We start from the raw sequence: 22,166 nt of genomic DNA, 5'->3' as shown, positions 1-22,166 counted from the left end.
ATGTCCTGGGGGAGCTAGAGTGGACTTCACCTGAATCCACACAGCTCTGGCCTTCACTCTCATTCAGCTGGCTCTCCGTTTCAACACAGCAAATTCCACCGGCTGAATGCGGCATCTGTGGTAGCCTGGAGGCTCCATCCCATACAAATGCAGCAGGCTGTCAGCCAGTTTTAGGCTGGCTGCTCCCTGCGTGATGATTCAGCTCTGCCCTGGGAAGGGAGTCATGTCAGCATGGATAAGGTCTCCCAGGCCATATGTATCCCCAGTGCACCCACTCCACCTCAAGTTTTCACAAAAATGCCATGTTACTGAGAGCCCCTCAGGACACTGAGAATTCAGCAAAGCACACAATGAATAAAACCCTATTCACATAGAAACTAGGTGTTTAATTTATCATAACAAAACTGTGAGCTTCCTTGTTGCTGTGACGGAGTTCCCAGCAAGAACAACTTAAGGGGGAAAGATTGATTTTGCTGACAGTTTCAGAGAGTTCAGTCCGTGTTCACTTGACGCTTTATGTTTCTGGACCCAGGGTGAAGAAGCATATCATTATGGCAGAAGCATATGGAAGAGGAGGGCTGGTAGCATCACAGCAGACATTGATAAGAGTAAAGCCTTAATGGGAAAGGACCAGGGCAAGACATAGCGCTCAACATCTGTCTCCAGTGATGGACATTCCCCAACAAGGCCCCGCCTCCCTCAGTCCCACCACCTCCCCAAAATCTGTTCACATTTGAGGCTATCATGAAAGCATTCATTCAGGCAGATCCTTCATGATTTAATGCTGCTGGAAATACCTCTTAGATGTACGCATAGATGTGCTGAACAGATCTTCTGGGTATTTCTCAACCCAGTTTCACTGACAGTTAAGAGCATCTAGCCTGGTAATAGACATCTTTCATCTCAGCCATTCAGGAGCTGGGACAGAAAGATTACAAAGTCAAGTCTTAAATGAGCTACAAAATTATTTCAAAGGCAGCTGGAACAAAATAACAAGTTAAAGAGAGCCCGAGGATACAGCAGTTGCCAATCCTGAGTTCTACAAACAAATAAATAGTAACTATATAGACTCAATCAGAAATACAGCCTCGAATATTAAAAATTACCTAATATTGCAAAATATTGGAAATGTTCTGAAACCCAAACAGTACTAAAATCATTAAATAATTTTTAATATATCCATTTGGTGTCACAGAAATTACCATTTTTATAATAGCAGTAAATAGAGTCCCTGGTTATTTTACTTCTTCTGATATACTAAGTGAGGAAAAAGAAAAATTACAAAACAATGCAATATACCTTCAACTTTTTAAATGGAAGTAAAAGGATACCTTTATTTAAAAGGAAATTTGCACATGGAAACAATTTGAAGTACTATTATACACAAAATTTTAAACACAAATATCTTTGTTTAGTGAGATTTGTAGTGACTATACATTTTCTTTGTGTTTTCTACAAAATTCACTTTTTGTCAAATTTCTACACTAGGTAAGTAAGTGTCTTGGTCAAATATCAATGTTTAAAGAACAGCCCTCATCAAGTAACTCGATATTAAGAATTTAGTATGGATAACTACTCATAAAGGTGTTAGAAGAAATAATAGGTAGGGGTCTGTTTGTCCAAACTGCTTCTCATTCTACGTCTGGATTAAAGATTTCACCTATCTACAGAACTGTAACTGACTCAGTATCCTAGAAGAGAGTAGCCCACTCTTGTAACAAGTATTGAACTCTCAACCAATCACAAGCTAACAACTATCCAACTACGATAGACATGAACTCTAACCGATCCAAGTAGCTCCATCCCTCACTCCCATTCTCTGCATGTGACTTCCTTTCCTCTAGCTGGTCTCAATTATGGTGGTGGGGAGGATGCTTGAATCATTTTCATCTAGACTGATGATAGAATCTAGGGTCATCTAAAAAGGGAGGGGTCTAAGGAGCTGAACTCCTGGCCGCCTAGATTTCCACTGTGGCTCTGGGTACGAGTGGCAGTTTCTTCTTGGGATTTCAGAAAGGAAACCAAGGAGGAAATAGAGCACATCGCGTCGCTGTGGGCATTAGAGAAATGGACTAAGAGCTGGGACCCGTGGCAAAAGAAGATAGTCTTCTTCTCTCAATAGAGTGAGTGTGCAGTGCAGCCAGCAGCTCCTGAACACAGAAGAACGCAGGATCGCCTCACTGTGCTGCCTCCAAGTGTTGTCCCCAAATACCACTGACCAAAAAGCAGGTGTTTGCGGATCAGTGCCCCCTGGAAGTGAGTCATAGGCATTGTTCAAGAAGGAAGCAGCTAAGACAACATGAATGAACAAAAAATGAATGAACAAATGAAGAAAACGGCAAAGACAAGTGGTCAGAAAGGGCCGGGCAGAAGAGCCCTCGACAGACTGACCCTAAAGCAAGACGAGGCAAGGCCAGTCCAGAATACCAGAGTGGAAGCTCCCCGTGTAACATACACCATCCGGGATGAAAGTGAGATTAGCCCCGAGACTGAGGAAGATGGCTTCCCTGACAGATACCTAGAGTGCAGAGTGTGGCAAAGCCTTCACGGAGAGCTCGAAACTAAAGCAACATTTTCTGGTTCACACCGGAGAGAAGCCGTATCAGTGCACGTTCGAAGGCTGTGGGAAGCGCTTCTCCCTGGATTTCAACTTGCGCACCCACATCCGCATCCACACCGGGGAGAGGCACTTTGTGTGTCCTTTTGATGGCTGCGAGAAGAGCTTTATTCAGTCAAATAACCAGAAGATTCACATCCTAACCCACGCAAAGGCAGGGAAGAAATGCTGAAGGTGGAGACAGATTGTCCTCAGGCTGGGTAGTCTTAATGACAGAGGCACTGGGGATACACGCATTATGTACAGATTGTTATTTGTAGGGATAGATTTTATGGCTAAAATAATTTTGCAACTCTAGAAGGCATGCTTGTATTTTGTATTTACTTCATTATACAGTTTTAAGACCTCTTTTTTTGGTATTCCATGGCATAGTTCCAACAGGAAAGTCAATGGTGAAAGCATAATCCTTACTATATGAGCTATTGAAGGGGATGGGGACTTTTGCATACGTCGGAAAATCAGTTATTTTTAACTATGCAGTTCCTAATTGCCTAGCTTTTACCTTTAGAAATATGCTTCATGGTAAATTTGATAATCCTAAAGAATGGCCAACTTTGGCTGTAGTCAACAAATGAATACATATTTCTAAATTTTATGTTTTGATTTTTGTTTTTCTCATTGTACCAAACTATATTAATCATAGTTAAATGTGAATAGTTACAAAAAAGTTGATCCATCTGAAGATTTTAGATGTTTCAAAATAAAAGGAAATAAAACACTAAAAAAAAATCTAGGGTCAAACATAATCTCAATTGTAGAAAAAGCAGATTGGTGTATTTCTATTTTGTCTTTCAATGCAGGAAATAGGAGAGAGTCTAGCAGCTAAGGACATACAAAACTAATACCACCTGGGCAGGGAAAGAGACACTCCCTGTCTGTGATGCCCAGCTAGGAGACATGGGCACCTTGGAACAGTACTCAAAGATGGGAAGATACACCATGATTCTTCTATGCTTTGATCCCTCTAATCACCTGTAGCCAGCACATCAAATAAGCTGAGTCTGAAGCCACTTAGCAAAGGATCCTGCGAAATGTCCTCTGAAAGGGCAGCCAGTGACACAGCAGAAAAGTCCTAGAGAAGGATGGGGACTGCAGGAAGACACCCAGGTTAATGGCTGGAAACTATTGCTTCAATAATGGAAACCAAACCAAACCAAACCAAAAAGACCAAACAGCAGAAACAACAAAATGTAGTTTTTGTCTTATTAAAAATGTGGTGTTTTCAAATCTTTGTCTTCCTGCAATTTAACAACTAACATTTAATGAAGCCCCATTTGTGGGCCATTCAGAGACATATGTTGACACCATCAGAATAAACATGGTCAGAACACTGAAGATGTTAGGGGGAGGAAATCAAAATCTGTGCCCTCATCTGCTTTTCTGTTGCTGTGATAAACACCATGACCAAAACCAACTTGGGTATGAAAGGGTTTATTTTTTATCATATAGCTCACAGTCCATCTAGAGAAGCCATGGCAGGAACTAAGGCAGGAACTTAAAACAGAAACCATACAATGGTGCTTACTGACTTGTTTCCTAGCCTCTGCTCTGCTAGGCTGATTTCCCTGCCTAGGGATGGTACCACCCACAGTGGACTATATCCTCTTGCATCAATTAGCAATCAAGAAAACGCCCCCCGAGACATGTCATAGGCGAATATAATGTAGACAGTTTTTCCACTGAGACTCCTCCCTTAGATAACTCTGGGTTGTAACAAGTTGACAGGTCAAGCAGGTGTGGACTCCGGAGGTTCTTCTTGTCCTAGGACCCTCATTCCGTGGGCATTCTTATTTTAATTCCACCACTCAGCATGGCTCCTCTTCCTGCCACTGAGCTGTGCTCAGCTGTCACCATCTTGCTGGAAAAGAAGTAAATCATGTTGCATAAACGTCATGCCCTCTGCAGCAAGAGCCTTTTTCTGTGGCATGCGTGTTCTCGTTTACTTTGCACATACACACACACACACACACACACACACACACACACACACCATTTATTTCCAGCCCTCTGAAGCCTTCCACCTAGATCTGCGGCTAAACTTGATCCCCATTCAGTACTCCCATGATCCTTCTCTTCCCCTTACGTCATTTCCTGCCAATTCCCTCCCTCGCTCTCATACCTCATTTCCTACAGCTCCCACTTCACACATGGGCGCCCCGCACACACACACTTACATCCTTGGTCCTGTCTGCATGCTCTCCCCTGACGATTTCATTGTATAAAGCCCGTATGACCTCCGATGTAATCCAAGCCCTGATGAGACCTATGCCTACCTCCCAGATCCCTGGCTGCCTTCATCGACAATCTGCGTGAGCAAAAAGCATCCAGTACTGCATGCATCACAAGCTCATCTCCTTTCCTCCAATACTGACCCTATAGCAACCACCCCACAAAGGACCCTCTTCCTGGATTAAGCCATACGCTACAGCTCTTGAGTCTTCCTCTTCTATCAGCTGTCAGTCGCCCTCAGTCAACCCTGCCTAATGCTTTCAAGTGGCACATACCCACAAACATGTCTCCAATCCCATTGATAGTGTCCCAAAACCAATTTCCTGGGCCCCAGGCACCTTATCCAGTGCTTGATCCGAGCTCTGAAATGAGCTCTGAAATGGGTGTGAGCTGGGCTGTACAGTTACTTGCAGTGTTTCAATGGGGAGATTATTTTATCACTCTGGGTCTCAGTTTCTTTATCTAAAACCTGGAGGCTAGAATAACGGTGTCTATGCCATAGTTCTTTCGATTTGCAGACATAGAATCCTTCCTGACACTAATGATTCTCCTCCCATGTGGTGATTGTGATGGCTAATGTTTACTTTCCACAGCTTCTACAAAGACTTTTCTGACCTCCTCTGTCTAGGATAGGAGCTTTTAACTCAACCATACATTCATCCGCCGTGGAACACCCCATAGCCTGCTACACATGTGTCTGCTTCTCCCACAGATGATGATCCCTGTGAGAGCAGGGGCCCCCCTTGAGAGCTACTAGTATCCCCAGGACTAGTCAATGCTCAGCGAATAGTCGTTGTAGGGTAAATGTCGGCAGAACTCACAGGCAGAGGATGGCATGGTGATGACGCACTGTGAACATTTGTGTAAGTATTCAGAGTGCCCTAATTGACACATTTTTCTCTAATTTGTTCTCACATCAACCCTACACAGTAGGGACGCTATGATTATTAATTATCTCCATTCTCTAAATGCACCTTGCACAAGGCTCCTAAGCCAGTAAGTAGATAGGGGCTAGAGTGTCTGCTTCAAATCCCATGACTTCTCCTGGACGCAGAACATTGGCACTGGGGGATCCCGAGAGATGGGTCAGGCCTAGAGCGTGTCATATTATGAATGACGGACAGAGTATGAATTCAAGACAAAGTACCAGCCAGTGATGACAGAGCGAAGTACGTGTTTCCAGAAGCACAAAACAGCAGTCTTAGAAATATCCTACCCAGCTCTAACCCTGAATCAACCAGGAACTGTGTCCAGCTGATAATCAGAGGCTTAAACATCAGGAACTGTGTCCAGCTGATAATCAGAGGCTTAAACAATGTCTTCCATAAGCTCTATCTATAAACTCGGTGTTCACCCTTCCTTGGATGGTGATGGGGCTGCAGAACCGCTGGGCACCAGCTCTGTCTTCTGTTTCCCTTTGTAATGCACAGAGAGCAACACTCTAAGATGGCCCCTGTGAGTTCTCCCCTGGTTTATACACCTATAGCGACACTCTCACCTCAGTATAGACAGGCCCATGAGTAGGACGGGTCTCCCCCTGAGATCTGCTTGTATTGTTAGACAAAGGGGAACAGAATTGGAAGATAACTTAAAATCAGTTGGCTTTAAGTGAACTGAAGAGCTTATCCTGGGTGGGCTCTTCAGAGTCTCCAACCTTAGGTGAGAGGGCTGTGTGGCCCAACTGAATGTGAGGACAAGCCCCAGGGGTTGAATGTGACAGCTCCCACCCGACCCCATTAAAGTCACCAAGAAAACTGAAAGCATCCATTCCAATGGAGCCAGGGATGGAGTTCTGCCAAAGTCTGTACACGCCAGGAAGGGAAGCCCAAGGTGAAGAGGAGAATACAGCCTGGCTGAGACCCCCTTACAGCAGAACCTCAGTTAATCCCTACCCAGACACTACACGCACACAGAGGGAGGCAATAGATCTATGTTGCCTTAAGCCACTAAATGTGTGGTGATTTGTCCTGCAGCCAGAGAAAACTAATACATTATGTGTGATATACTAATGTTATAGATGATAAGGGTTATCATTTTAAATCCATAAATTCTCCACAGCATTATAAGAAGGGGTCTCTCGAGAGGTGGTGCAGTGCGGTGTGGGGGGTGACTATTTCTCTTTGACATGCCTCACACAGTTCAAGTAACCACGGAGATACCCGTGTCTGGGCATTGAGCTACAGGGAAGAAAAACAAAGAAGAGGGCAACCAGAGAGCTGCCACCAACCCTCTATTCTGAGGAAGACTTCCTGGAAGTCCCCCACAGAGCTTCACCTAGACTTCCTAAACCCCATACACACAACTAACCTCTGTTGCCCAGTGGTGACAGTGACTGTCACCCTCAACAATAGAAGTAGGAGCTCTCGAACTATGTCGGCCACTCTTGCTAGGAAAGAATGAAGCCCCAAGAGGTTGCCCTTGTGCCTGAGTCTTCTCATTACAAGGTCTTAAAATACCCTAATCCCAGCATTTGGTGCCCTCAGCACCAGTCAGTAAGGAGCTCTGAGTGGCTTGAGCAATGAATGACCTGTTGCTCCCCACACTGGGATCCATAACAATTGCCTTTCCTCTGCTTCCTCTCCTGTGACTCCCAAACACCAGTATCGGTCACACCACGGCCATTGATAGCTGTCCCAGAAGGGAGAGGCTTTATGTAAAGCACAGCTTTCTAACCGAGTTTTGTTTTTAACAGAGGTTGAGAGAGGCCACTGTAGCAGAGTGAAATGGAGCCGTTAGGGGGTGGGAAATACCAATTCTATAACGAGGCTGTGACTTAGGGCCATTGAACCTAAGAACCAGACAAGGAAAGGATAGAAAGACATTCTCAGTATCGTCACAGAAACAAAATAAGCAGACTGGACAACTGGAAGGTAAATGCAGATGAGAACGAAGCCTTCAGAGCACATAGTTCTTCCTGAAAAGACTAGAAAGCTGAGCGTCAGAAGAGCTCAGAGGAAACAGCCCTTCAGCCACACTTAGCTGGCACGGAGAGCTCCTTAGATCTGGGGAGGGAGGACCGATGTGACTGGAGATTATGCAGAGGGAAACTGGAAGAGATCAGAAAGGTCTGGCAATTGTTCTTGTATCGAATCGTTATTGCTACGGCTTTATTAAATACTAATTGCCTCATTGTTCTGAAACACTGCACATGGAAGGCAGTTATTATGTCCCCATCCATACAATTGCAGACCAGCACTTCCCTGACCACCAGTGAGAATTCGGGTGAGTGCCTAGATTTCCTGGCCCTGGGTAATCTTGGGATCCTAGTCTCTCTTTAGTTCCAGGTATTTCTTGTCAAGAAGTGAATAGCTTGCAAGTGGCAGAGCCTGCTCTCGTCTTACCTGAAAGAATTACACGGATGCTAGCCTCTCGGGGGTCTGGTACAGTGTGCTGAGATTTTCAAAATTTAAGGAGCCAAGGGATATCGTCACGACTGCTTCCATAAAAAAAAACAAAACAAAACAAAACAAAACAAAACAAAAAACATTATTTCTGTGAACAACATCACTTGGCAGCCGCCATTAATGATGGTCACACAGAAGCCAGAGAGGAACTGCAGACTAGTACGGTCAAGCCCTTCCAGTAACCATGTGAACATAACTATGTGAACAATTCCCTACAGAAAAAGCACAACTAAGAAAAACATCCAGGAAGTGCTTTGGAGTGTGGGTTCTAGAAAGAAAGAACCCGGGCTAAAGAGCAAGTCCTGTACTTAGAAACCTACGTCAACAATATGGTTCATTATTAAAGCCAAGAGAGTTTTCCTATAAATGGCAATAGCAACACCATCCACTCAAGAGGACTTGTGAGGACCAAATGAAGTCGTGTGTTTAAGCCCTCAGCCCACTGGTTTAATAAGCATTCACTAGTATTCTCAGAGTTGCCTCAATTCCTTTTCTGCTGTTATCCCCAAGTGCTAAACTCACTTCCTTCCAGCCAAATCCACAGGCCACAGCAATAGCCACCAGCCCACATACATCCCTGGAACCGGAAGGCATCTTGTATACAGTGTTCCAGGCCAAGGATGTACAACCAAGGATGTGCAAGACCCTCTGGGCAGCAGCAGCAGGGAGAAGCATACCTAATTGGAAACCAATGCCTTATTCAAACCTTGCTATGAATTAAGAAGCAAATTAAGGCCAGAAATGTGAAGAACTTGTAAGGTCCAAGACCGTTTTCCAAATTTGCTATTGACAGACCAGAGTCTGGAAGCCAAACACCTGATGCTGTGTACTTTTGGCACTATTTCAGGCCGCCTTATAGAATTTAACAAGAATTTCCTGAGAAACCACCATAGTAGTTATGAAGGAGAACAAGATGGTGGCCCTGCCAAGAATGGTATGGCATCCTCTTCGGGGGAACAGGAACTCACAGTGCTAAGAACCCTGAATGCTGTTGTACTTTACGGTAATTAAAGTAAAACGGTAAGTGCCAACCGAATGCTAAGGGGCTGTCAGTGTCGCTTCTATTTCCTGAAGCTTCCATGGGAAAGGTGGGATTGCTTCTAGACTCCAGACAGAAGAGAGTGCAGAAAGATAGTCAGGATAGAACAAATCACATGGGCAAATGTCCAGATGTTGAGAAAAAGAAAAGGAGCCAGGAAAGAAGAAGGAAGGGGGATGGAGAGAAAGAAGGACAGAGAGATAGGGAGAGAAACTTCAAGAAAATGAGCATATGAACGATAGAGTTCAACTGTGATACACTGGGGTTCAAGAAAAGCCAACTGATGAGCTTGCCATGTACCAATACAAAGCAACACAACACACACACAGAGACACAGACACACACACTCACACAGACACATACAAACACAAACACACACACATAAAGAGACACAGACACACAGACACATACAAACACAAACACACACACATAAAGAGACACAGACACACAGACACACACTCACACAGACACATACAAACACACATACACACACAGAGACACACATACACACACCTAAACACAAACAGACACACACAAACACAAACAGACACACACACATACACACAGAGACACACATACACACACATATACACACAGAGACACACATATACACACATACACACATACACACACACAAACATACATACACACATAGACATACATATACACACACACATATACACATACACACACACACACACACACACACGTTCTCTCCACCCAAGTCTCAGACCATCTGCCTTGCATCTACTATGGCCTCTCAAAGACAGAACAGCAGGAAGAGAAACAGGAAGGGCAGTCCTTATGGCGAAGACACCCTGACTCCTGAGGGGAACAGACTCAAGCAGGACGTAACAGTCTCTGCTCCAAGTTGACAGCTGGTGATGGTGACTGACATCATTATGTCGGAGCCTACTGGAAAAGAAAAGCGAGCATTCATGTTCTTAAATCTCCACCCAGCACTAATGCTCCAGTCAGCACTAACCACAACATTTTCTATCGGGCTGAAATGGTGCAGGAGCAGTGGAAACCACACTGCTCCAGTTTCCTTTGCAGCCTTAATAGGTTTGGAGTAAATGTATCCTGCTGTCTTGTTCTGACTGGCCGGCCGTGTGATAAATCACCCCGAAGGAGATGGCACGGAGCAAATATTTTACTATGTACCTAGGTTCTGGTGAGTTAGAAATTCGGAGCGAATATATGATACATTGTACCCCCCTATTCCATGCCTCCTGGGCCTGACCTAGACACACTCATGGCTGGAAGATGAAGCCATTGGGAGGCCCCCTCACTCCAGGTTCATGTCAGCAGAGATGTTAGAGTGTGGCTGTCATGGGATGCAGTAGAGAGACCTGTAGTTGTTACCTGCTTCTCATGGACTGAGGCAGAAGTCCTCAGGTCATTAAAACTAGGATCTAAGTATGACAACACAAGAGAGTAAGCCAGAAGACAGTACCACCAGTCAACAAGGTACCATGGGAAGAAACAAATCCCAGAGGAGCAGAGTCAAGGTCATACTGCAGGAACATTGGTGAGCTGAGAGAGATTGCATCAACTATCCATTGCAAAGAGTATCGCTTCCTGTACCCTCTGACTGCTTGCTTTAAATTTCCACTAGAGGAGAAACAGGAGTTCCCACGTAAAACGGTAAATAAAGAAAAACTGTATCCAAATAACACTATATTTTCAAGATCTTTATGACATCTAAAATAACCCTTTGCAGTGATTTTTCTCACACCATTCTACAGACGATAACACAAAATGCAAAGACGTTATAGGAGCTGAGGAAAGATACCCGGGAGTTTAAACATAGACTCAGAATTTAAGCTCAGGATTTCAGGCTCCTAAGCCTAACATTATTTTCATGACCCCCCCCCACCCTTCAAGTAAGTGAGGATAGGTTTATCCAAGGGTTGGTGATATGCAACAGGTGGCATTTAATTTTTAAAAGAAAATGGAAATGGATTCAAAAGTCATTTTTAAAATAATAATTCCAAAAACCATTCCAAGAGTCATTCCAGTGTTTTACTGACGTCTAAGATGATGTGGGTAGTGATGAGGTTACGGTTGGTGAACAAGAAAATCTCCTTACACCATTGAGCCCAAAGGAACTCCAGATCAGAGACTCTAAGGGCTAACAGTGGCCACCAGCATGGAGCTACTCAATAAGAGCAGAGAAAACTGTGGAGAAAGTTATGAGGTTTACCAGGCCCCAGGGTCAGCACCCAGCACTGCAGAAAGAGAAACGTGTAAATTGTTCTCCAGTGTGGGTGCACCTAGACTTTGGTATGCGATGCTTACTTACGCTGGCCATTTACTTCCTCTTTACAAAGTGGCTCACACATTCCCAAACGCAATGCACATAACTGGACGAACATCCTTAGCACCACCAACTAAGGAGCTGGAGTTTACCATTAATTCTCATCTGTTTTCCTTCAACGACCTAGTACTGATGACCTGGAAAGTGCACACTTCCTTCTCTGCCCTTTTCCATCACTGCTTCCCAATGTCACCCTGGGAGACACAGGAGCAAACATGTGAGGAAAACCAGCTTGCCATCTTGCATCGTTTTTCAGAACTAATTAAACCTTCCTTGGAAATTAAGTCTCTGGATATTCTTTCCAACTCAGTGATACTGCACAGTGAAAAATGACTTAACTGTCTCAGGCAGTGGCTCGCAGCTTTCCTGATGCCTCGACCCTTTAATAGAGTTTACCATGTTGTGGTGACCTCCCCCCCACCCTGCCTCCACCATAAAATAATTTTGTTGCTATTTGCTGCTGTTATGATTTGTGATGTCAGTATCTGATATGCAGGATATCTGATATGCAGGATATCTGACATGGGACTCCATTGGGGTCCGAACCCACAGGTTGAGAACCACTGGTTGAAGGTTTCATTGTCGCCTTTAGTGAGGGATCAGCAAGCAAAGGACTTCTTCTTCACCCAGCTTTCTATGAAATGGCACAGTTAGAAGCAAACTAAAAATCTTCTGTCTGACTTCAGTGTAAATCAATACAGATGAAAGGTGTTTAAATTTAGACCGCTTCTACTTTTCACTAAAACTCTGTCTTTCAGTAACCTTGCCTTCCCACTAAAAGCCTATCATGTTAAAGAGGCTGACTGATGGTCATTTATATCATTTCAGTATTTATAAATCTGTCCTAGATAGGTGCCAGAGAACAGAGACCAATTCAGTTCACATAATTCAATATGATTCTCTTTACTTCTCGCTGAATAGAGAAGGAGGCACTCCGGAGACTGCAATCTCCTGCTTAAAGTAGGCCATTAATGATTTACAAGGGTGACTTTTTTTTTTTGAAGGAAAAAGACATAGAGTTTTACACGAGTTCTCTTCAGGGCTGGCTTTTAGGGCATTGACATGAAAAGTTGTAAAGTCTTGTTCTTACACAGAGCAGGGTCTGACCTCTCCTTGGGCATCCTGGCCCCTTTGCAACCTACCCTTTCCTTCCTTTTCCAATCAGTTCTTTAATGGCAGCCCTCCTACCCTTCCTAGTCCTCCCCCTGCTGACTCTGCAGTCCATTCCCTTTCGTTACTGCCTGTGATTTATAGGATCTACATCACAGATAGCCAAATGCCGCCTCTTACGGGCTGGCTCCCTGATTATACCTGTTACATCCTCTCTACCTGGTTTCTCTTATGTCGGGGGAGTTCAGTAAACATTTCATAAATGAATGAGTCACAAATTAAACCGGGGAGCAGATACATCTCCTTGTCTAGACACAGACTCCAAACGCTGCTTTGAAACGATCCCCGGTGTCTGCACAGTCTGAGGATCGCATGCCAGCGCATGCCCTCTACTTCTTTTCTTGTATATAAACTAATGTCATTCGGTAGGCATTCGGTGTGCATAGTTCTACACTAGAGTACTGCCTTTTCCAAACACTTAGCAAACTCTAGATTCTCTAAACCTAAGAGATATTACTGGATTCAACAAACGGACGCTGCCCTTGGCTTTCCATATGAACAGACTGTCTGCTTCCCTGACAGGCCAGATGTGATGCTATGTGCCTATGACCCCAATGCCAGGAACATGGAGCTAGAAGGATCAGGAATCCAAAGCCAGCATCAGCTAAATAGAAAGTTCAAAGCCGACCTGAGCCAAATGAGACCTTGCCAATAGATTACGGAAATTAAGAAAAGACACAAATAAGTAAGTAAATTATGCAAGAAAAGTTGCATATATAATGTCCTTCAAGAGAGAAGACAGGGGGAAAAGTATATGATAATAACAATGATATCAGTAGACTGAGGTCAATAAATACAGGAAATTAGAAATGCCCTTGGGCCACACATGTCTCCAGCAGAGGTCCCTTGGAGAATGTGAGAGAGAATGAATAATGGGAAGAGAAACGCATCCACTGGTACCGCAGGAATACTCATGACACGAAGCATGAACAGAGCAGACCTGTGTGAATTCTACCCCCCCATTCAAATTGCTCACGTCACATCCTGAACCCAGTGCAGCAACCTCTTCCCAATGGGGTAGGGGAGACGGAGAGAAAGAGAGGAAAGGGAAGGAAGAGGCAGGCATATGGGGAGAGCGAAAGGGGGAGACTTTGAGAATTGCAGAGATAATTTGTAAGCACTACAATGTGCTAAACTGCTACTGGAAAAGCAAAAATATATCTTTTAAAATATTAGTTTGATCTCTTCCAGCTTCTGCCTCTCTTCTTCTCCTCCTCTTCCTCCTCCTCTTTCTCCTCCTCCTCTTTTCCTTCCTCTCTCTCTTCTCCTCCTCCTCTTTTTCCTCTCTCCTCTTCCCTCCTCCTCCTCCTCCTCTTCTTCTTCTTCTTCTTCTTCTTCTTCTTCTTCTTCTTCTTCTTCTTCTTCTTCTTCTTCTTCTTTCTTCCCCTTCCCCTTCCCCTTCCCCTGCCCCTTCCCCTTCCCCTTCCCCTTCCCCTTCCCCTTCCCCTTCCCCTTCCCCTTCCCCTTCCCCTTCCCCTTCCCCTTCCTCTTCCTCTTCTTCTTCTTCTTCTTCTTCTTCTTCTTCTTCTTCTTCTTCTTCTTCTTCTTCTCTCTCTCTCTCTCTCTCTCTCTCTCTCTCTCTCTCTCTCTCACACACACACACAGCCCTCCACCCATCTAAAGCTGCTCCATGTATGCCCCCAACTGAATCTAAAGCATAAAGACCTGGGTGAGCATCCTCTTGCTATATCCCAGAACCTGGGTTCCAGCATGTCTGTGTTCTTACCATGAAATCCCCACCAATTACATCATTTAAAACTGTGACTCTGAACCACCTTTGGCTCTTTATGTGTGCATGTATACGTCTAGTATTTTATTTTATTTCATGAGTCTTGAACTTGACAAGCCATATGCAATGCACACCTAAAAATTGTAGGCCTACACAGAAGGTGAGGCAAGAGCCTGGCTGGAGTGTCACAACTCAACAGAGCTTCAGTCTTGGGATAGCACACAATACCAAACTCATTTGCTGCCGGTCCTTCCCAGTAGAGGCTCTGATGTGCGAGGCAATAGCTCAGCTCTGTGTGGGAGGGGAAAACCTTCTAAAGCAGTGGTCTCAGCCTCCATGTGGCAGTCCCTTTGAGGGTCAAATGACCCTTTCACGGGGTGGCATAGCAGATATCCTGCATATCAGATGTGTATATTCAATTCATAGCAGTAGCAAAATTACAGTTATGAAGTAGCAATGAAAACAATGTTATGGTTGGGGCCACCACAACACGAGGAACTGAATTAAACGGTTGTAGCATGAGGAAGGCTGAGAACCACTACTCTAAAGAAAATGCCCAGTGTCTTCCAGTCAACTGACTATTTAATTCTTGGACCTCAGGTTCTGTCTGGCATTTCCTCTGTGGAGAGAACTTTCCTAAATACCCTCTAAGTTCTATAGTAAGCATCCCTCCCTCGTCTTCTTTCAGAGCACCACTTCCTGTCTTTTCTCCACCTATATCAAAGTTATAATGGCCTGCTGTTCATTTTGACTTTCCCAGTATGTCATGCAGGAATCATGAAGTTTCCAGACCATGGCCCCATTGCCTAGCACAGTGCCTGGAATGAATGTAATCTGTAACTTGAACGGAGATGAACTGTTCACCAATGGCTGGACGTGGGGTTCAAGTTTAGATGCCACCCCACCTACTTTATGACTTTAGGTAAGTGAGTTACTCTCTTTGCTTAGTTTTCTTTCCCTAAAACAGATGATCATGAATCCAGAAAGTTGCTTATCAAATGTCTGATATGATTTAAATAAATAAAATAGCATTCATTCTCTCACATGGAGGTGGAAGAAATGATGTAGTGGTCTAATTAGCATGGCCAGTGTCCTGGTTATCCTTGCTTCTGTAACAAATCACAACAATGGCTTCCCCTATTGTTCACAGTTCCCAGGAGCTAAGAATCTAGGAAAGCTCACCTGGGTGAGTCTGGTTTGTAACATCTCATTTAATCAGACATGGTTGGTACAACCAGAACAGGCACTTCAGAGAATTTGGTTAAGTTTTCTACTACACAAACACACACACACATGCACACAAACACTCACATAAATCATGCATATATACAAACACACACATACAACATACACATACACGAACACATATACCATATACATACACAAAAACATACATACACATACACCACATACACAAAACACACACACACATATACCATACACACATATACATAACATACAGACTAACACATAAACATATATACACATACACCACACACACAAACATACATATAGCATATGCACACACATACATAAACACATACACTAACACATAAACATACATATACATACACCATACAAACAAACACACATATACATACACCATATGCACACACATACATACACACACTAACACATAAACATACATACACATATACCACATACATACAAGCACACATACATACACCATATGCACACACATACATGCACATACATCAACATACATACACGTATACCATATACACACAAACACACACATACATACACCATATGCTCACACATACATATACACACTAACACATAAACACACACACATGTACCATAAACACACGCATACACCATTCATACACACACACATACATACATACACCATATGCACACACATATTCCATTCATACACACACACATACACACACTGGTGGCAGCAGGGCAGTCACCTTTTGTCCGGCCAGACACCTAGCATCATTGGCATCTATAATCTAACACTGGGAATCATATAACATCCTTTATACTACCCTATGATCAAAACAGTTTTAAATGCCAACCTAATCTTAAGATATGCGTACATCATGTACATGTGCATATACAGGGAGTGTCATAGCATTTTCAGATGTGTTTGAATATCACTGCAGCACAGTGTCCACAAATTATACAGACCCCTAACACATTCAGAAAATATTCACTGCCTTACCGAGGCTTGTATAGTTTTATTCCATTAAGGTATCAGACTTGAAGCTTAAAATTTGATCATCTGAATCAAGTCTAACTGTGGGTGGTAGACAGTGGGCATGGTTTGAGGGTCATGGTTCCTTGAGTGCCTGCTCCCTCAATCTAAAGATTAATGCAATGTGACAGTTTCTGTTCCACATACCAACCACACGACAAGCCAGAAGCGAATGCATCCAGAGCCTCGCTTTTATCTATGGAAATGCAAGACATGCATGGCAGCTGCCCATCCATGGGCACTCTGAAATTAGGCACGCATATGTAACCAGCTCTTCCCATAAACATCACTGGCTCTGCATTCAAGACCTGAGTCTGGGCTCTTCAATTCTCTGCCTATTCTGCTGCTGCTGCTGGCCCTGTCTGTTTTGTTTCTCTATACAAGCCAGACTGTTTAGACCTGAACATGGTTCTGTCGCCTTCCTGCCCACTTTAGTTCAAGAGAACATCTTTTTGTTTTTTTCTATGTGTTCTTTTTAGTTCAAAATTACCCAATTCCTTTAAAACTTTTCACAAGACTTTTCAATATGTAAAGAAAGGTTTTGAAGAAGTCTTGAAGGTAAGCCCGTTCTGCCATAGGCTTCCTGTGAGATCTCAGCTGCACAAATCTCCCAGAGAGGCATTGGAGTCTGATCTTAATCCTTAAGGGTTTCTAGGAAAGAGTCCTCTATTATAGACCTATGAGGACCCCCTGACATCCTTCTGAAGTCCTAACTTGATTTTCCAGGGCAACCCTGGATGATTTTTCTCAGTCACTAATACTTGAGAGGTTTGCTAGCCGGTGAAACAAGGAATAACAAAGTTTCAAACAGACTTAGAATCTAAATAGTTTGTACTGAGAACTGAAGTGCTTTTGTGCTTTCTCACTCCGCCCTTACCTTGGCCTTACACATCTAAGAGAAAGGAGGGAAGCTTCTTGCTCGGCATTTTCACTGGGCACATTCCCTCTGCCACATTGTAGCAGTTGGCAGATTGGAGAAACACTCTATCAGTGCCCAACAAAGGTTTCCCCTTCCTCCTGTTTTCAATCAAGTTTTCCTCCTGTTCCTTTAAACCTTTACAGCAGATTCTTCAAGGGCCTGCTAACAATCTCTTCAAGGCACATCTGGTACCTGCCTGCGGCCCAGATGCAATATTACCTGATGTGGGGTTCTATTAGGGCTGCAGCTGCAAGCTGCGACAAAGTAACAAAGCCCCTTCCGTCTTCCTACTGAGTAGTAGCAAATCTAGCTACCCAAGACACAGCGCTGTAAAACAACAGGAAGCTTCGGTCCATTCCCCTGCTGTTCCTGCAGTCAGGACTTCACAAGGTGTCTCTAACTTAGAGTCCCTTGTGTGTGAGCCCCTTGTGTGTGACCGGTCACAGCACTACAGCTGGAAGAATAGGTAGTTTACAACAGCCAAAGGACTGCCAGGCCTCCTGCTCTCTGTGGAGTCTTTTTCACAGGCCCTAGGTTCTCTAGTGGGTAAAACAGCCAAACTCCTGCCAAGTTCAAAGAAACAAAAAACAATAACAAGCAAGCAAATAAACAAACAAACAAAAAACACAGATACAAACCTGGCACCTTGGTGGGAGGAGAGCAAAGTCCCTGACAAGTACCAACCAGACTGTTCGCTACTGTTCATCTTTTCATCTCCATTGTTTGGTGTAAACATCTTATAAAAGAAGCTCCAATAAAATATGTGGGTTAAATGGATGAACAGATGAGAATATCACACTGTTGCCTTATCTTCCCATTTTATCTTATTTACAAATGTTGAAATTTAATATTCTCTGTTAAGTCATGAAATCACCCAAACTAAATTTATAAATGTTTCTATTCCCTGTGGCAAAAGAAAAAATAAAAACAAACAAACAAACAAGTTCCTGTAAAGAAAAGTTAGCCAGACCTGGTAGCACAGGCCTGTGATCCTAGCTACTTAGGTAGCTGAGGTAGGAGGATTACAAATTCCAGGCTAGCCCAGCAACTTACCAAGACCCTGGTTCAAAATAAGTGCAGAACAGATCTGGTGATGCACTTCTGTGTTGTATCACTTGCCTAAAACATGCAAGGCTCTGAATCTAGCTCCCAGCACAGAAAGAATGGGGATAATTAATCAATTAAATCTAATTCATTAATTATGGTTATGAAGAAAAGGTTGACATCATAATCCATATTGTCCCTACTTTTATATCATTTATTGGACCATGGTTTATGCAGTCATTTAATACACACAGACCAATGAGAGGTATACAGTACCTCAGAGGCCAAACAACCAAAGAGATTATGGATAATTCCAAAGAAAGGCCTGACTGACCAGAACACAGCTCAGTGTTCACCATGGATGCTGTTGCCAGAAAGCACCCAGCAAATGCCAGCCTGGGGTGCCCGCAATGCTTGGGGCACAGGTGCAGCCACCATGAGGAAGAATGGCAGAAAGAAGCCAGCAAATGCCAGCCTGGGTTCCAAGCAATGCTCAGGGCATAGGTGCAGCCACCATGAGGAAGAATGGTGAAAAGCACAGAGCAAATGGCAGCTGACAGTAGCATTATACAGCTATTTGGGGACAATACTCAGAAGCATCACATATCACATATACACACTCTAAGCCCTTCTCTCTTGTGGGTGGAGGACTCTTGTGCCTTGCCAAGCTATGTGCATAACCTGAGATGGCTGGAGAACATGAAGGATGGGCAGATAGATGAACTATGGTTTAAGGCAGCTAACAAAGAACTAAGATTGAACAGGAACAACCCTATAAAATTAAAGAGCACTTTTCCACAACCAGTTTTTGTTTGTTGAGGGATATTTTCTACCCTTGAAAAGAACATTAATTTTCTCATTATTCTAAAACTAAATTGCACTGGTAAGATGCTCTAGAGTATGTCTTACTTAGGATTTCATTGTTGTGAAGAGACACAAGGACCAAGGCAAAAGTCCAAAATGTATTTGGGGCTGGTTTACAGTTTCAGTCCATTATCATGAGAGCCAGAAGCATAGTAGCATCAGGCAAATTTGATGCCAGAGAACCCAAGAGTTCTACATCTTGATCTGCAGACAGCAGAAAGGGACTGTCTTCCAGAGGCAGCCAGGAAGGGGGGGGGGTCTCTTCCACATTGGGCTGAGCTTAAGCATAGGACCTCAAAACCCACCCCCACAGTGATGCACTTCCTCCAACAAGGCCACACCTCCTAATAGTGCCACTTCCCGTGGGCCAAGCGTATTCAAACCACCACAGTGTGTCAAGGGGCTTGACCACCTGAGTCTCAGAACACACAGTGGAAGGGAAAAACTGACTTCCAAAAGGTGTCTCCTGATGTCATCAAGCATGTGTGGTATGTGTGTACATAAATCACATATGAGAGACAGAGAGACAGACAGACAGAGACAGACAGAAAGACAGAAAAAGAGAGAGAGAAGTGGGGCAGGGCAAACAGTGGACAGATTTTTGATACTTCATTTTCATACTATTAGATGCATTTGTTTATTTAGGTAATTCTCTCTCTCCCCCTTCCCCTCCATCCCCCCTCCGTGTGTGTGTGTGTGTTATGTGATGCAAGTACACACATACCAGCAGAGTGTCTGTTGTACTTCACTTGAGCCCACACAAGCATGGTAGTGCAAACTTGTAATCCTTGCCCTAGAGACAGAAAGGTCAGGGCAACCCAAGTTCAAGCCCAGCTCAGCCCACAGAGAGTGGTTGGAGTCACTAGAAAACATCCTTGTGACCCAAGGACTCACATCATTTACTTCAGCATCTGATCAAAACGGCCCCTCCATCAAGTCCCCGGTTTTCCCACTCTGCGGCTCAGCAATCCATTACGGCCGTCGGATCAAGCAGACCAGCTGACCATGCAGCCCTTAGTCCCTGAGATCAATCCATTCATTTGCCCCGGTGAAAAAAAAAATCACACGGAACAATGACTTAGGGACAAAATTTACAGTGTCCTTATACAAGTTGGCACCATGTCACCGCAAAAGCCAGAGGGGCAGCGTAGAGTTTCTGCTTTACCACACTATAAATCTTTCCCAGTGCACAAGAGAAGAAAGAAAAACACCGAGTCTTTATCTGCATCTAAATGAGGGCCTTTTCCATACCCTCACACACACTCCTCCACCTGAGAACCTGAGGGCGCAAAGACAAGTGAATCGGCTTATGTGCCTGTGTGCACGAAACTCATAGGCTTGTCCTGACCTTGGAAACTGAAGGGATAGCTGTTTCCTTGGCCAACACAGGATGGCAAGTGATTCACTGTACTTTCTCCTGTAGCAGGAAGCTGCAAGAGCAGATCTGATGAAGAGTCAGTGCACAAGGAGCAATGCTGGGTACCAGACCTGCACTCTCCCCACTGAGCAGCATCAACAGCATTAAGACTGAAACTCCCCATATTCCACTAGAAGTTTAAAAGAATCAGGTTTTTGTTTAGTTTAGTTTAGTTTGCTGTTGTTTATTCTTCTCTAGTTTATTACATCCCAGTCACAATTTCCCCTCCCTCTGCTCCTCCCATCTCCTTCTCACCTCCCCTCTCTACCAGACCCACTCCCCCTCTATTTTTCTTCAGAGGAAAAAAAAAATCAGGCTTCCCAGAGATATCAGCCACACACAGCATAAGAGGTTACATTAAGACCAGGCCCATAACCCCCATGTCAAGGCCGGATGAGGCAACCCAGTAGGAGGAAAAGGGTTCCAAGAACAGGCAAGGGAGGCAGAGATGACCCGACTCCTACTGTTAGGAGTCCCACAAAAACTCCAAGATACACAACCATAACACGAATGCAGAAGACCTAGCTCAGAGCAATATAGGGTCCATTGTAACTTTAATTTTTTTCCAAGCCTTACTTTTAATGATGGTTCTTAAATGCTTTAACCTCCCTTGTAGCCCACCACCCACCAGAGGTAGTAGAAAAGAAAGGATACAGAGGAGGTGGACCTGTTTAGAAAGGTTCTTTGGAGCAACTCCTGTTTGTGATGTCTGGAAATCGGTAGTTTAGTTCATGGGTCAGCAGGCAGCAACAGCTCGATCCACTCACAAACACTTCACAGATACACCAGCAGTCCAGTTCGCTAGAGTCAGGATAGCAGACATGAATCAGCAGCTGTGGTACAACCTAGCAGACACAGCCAGGCCTCAGCCTCGGCTCGACTCAGCAGGAGGGACCAGGAGGGACACCAGAAGTCATCCTCGGCTGTGCTTCTGTCAGGGAAGTAAAGATCAGCAAAGACACAAGACCCACAAGCCTTGCGCAGCCAGCTGTACCAGCAAGCTGAGCTCTGTCTCTGTCATTCTGTGGTGTCCTGTTTATACCCTCCAAGCGTGACAGGACCTTCGTGTGCCTTGCCTCAGCACGAGTTTTGCCTCAGCATGTGCATCCAATCAGCCCGAGTCCTCGGAGTCCCAACAAATGGAGCTCAACTATGCAATGTAAGGGGGGCCAATACATGTATGTGGCTAG

The 22,166-nt window shown here is 44.2% G+C and overlaps 1 long non-coding RNA gene and 1 pseudogene across 1 annotated transcript in view; one reads left to right on the top strand and one right to left on the bottom strand.

The window, feature by feature from the left end:
* Gm41387 overlaps window positions 1–21,774 on the bottom strand; it is a 38,472-nt gene extending 16,698 nt beyond the window's left edge. The window contains exon 1 of the long non-coding RNA XR_875601.1: window positions 21,644–21,774. This is a non-coding gene — a long non-coding RNA (predicted gene, 41387). The remainder of the gene's footprint in view (window positions 1–21,643) is intronic.
* On the top strand, window positions 1,916–3,346 carry Zfp42-ps1 (zinc finger protein 48, pseudogene 1; annotated as a pseudogene).
* Window positions 21,775–22,166: the final 392 nt, after the last annotated feature.

The sequence above is a fragment of the Mus musculus genome, chromosome 15, assembly GCF_000001635.26.
Source record: "Mus musculus strain C57BL/6J chromosome 15, GRCm38.p6 C57BL/6J".
Lineage (NCBI taxonomy): Eukaryota > Metazoa > Chordata > Mammalia > Rodentia > Muridae > Mus > Mus musculus.
The sequence above is the reverse complement of the archived record's forward strand: the minus strand, read 5'-3'. Positions and strand labels throughout refer to the sequence as shown.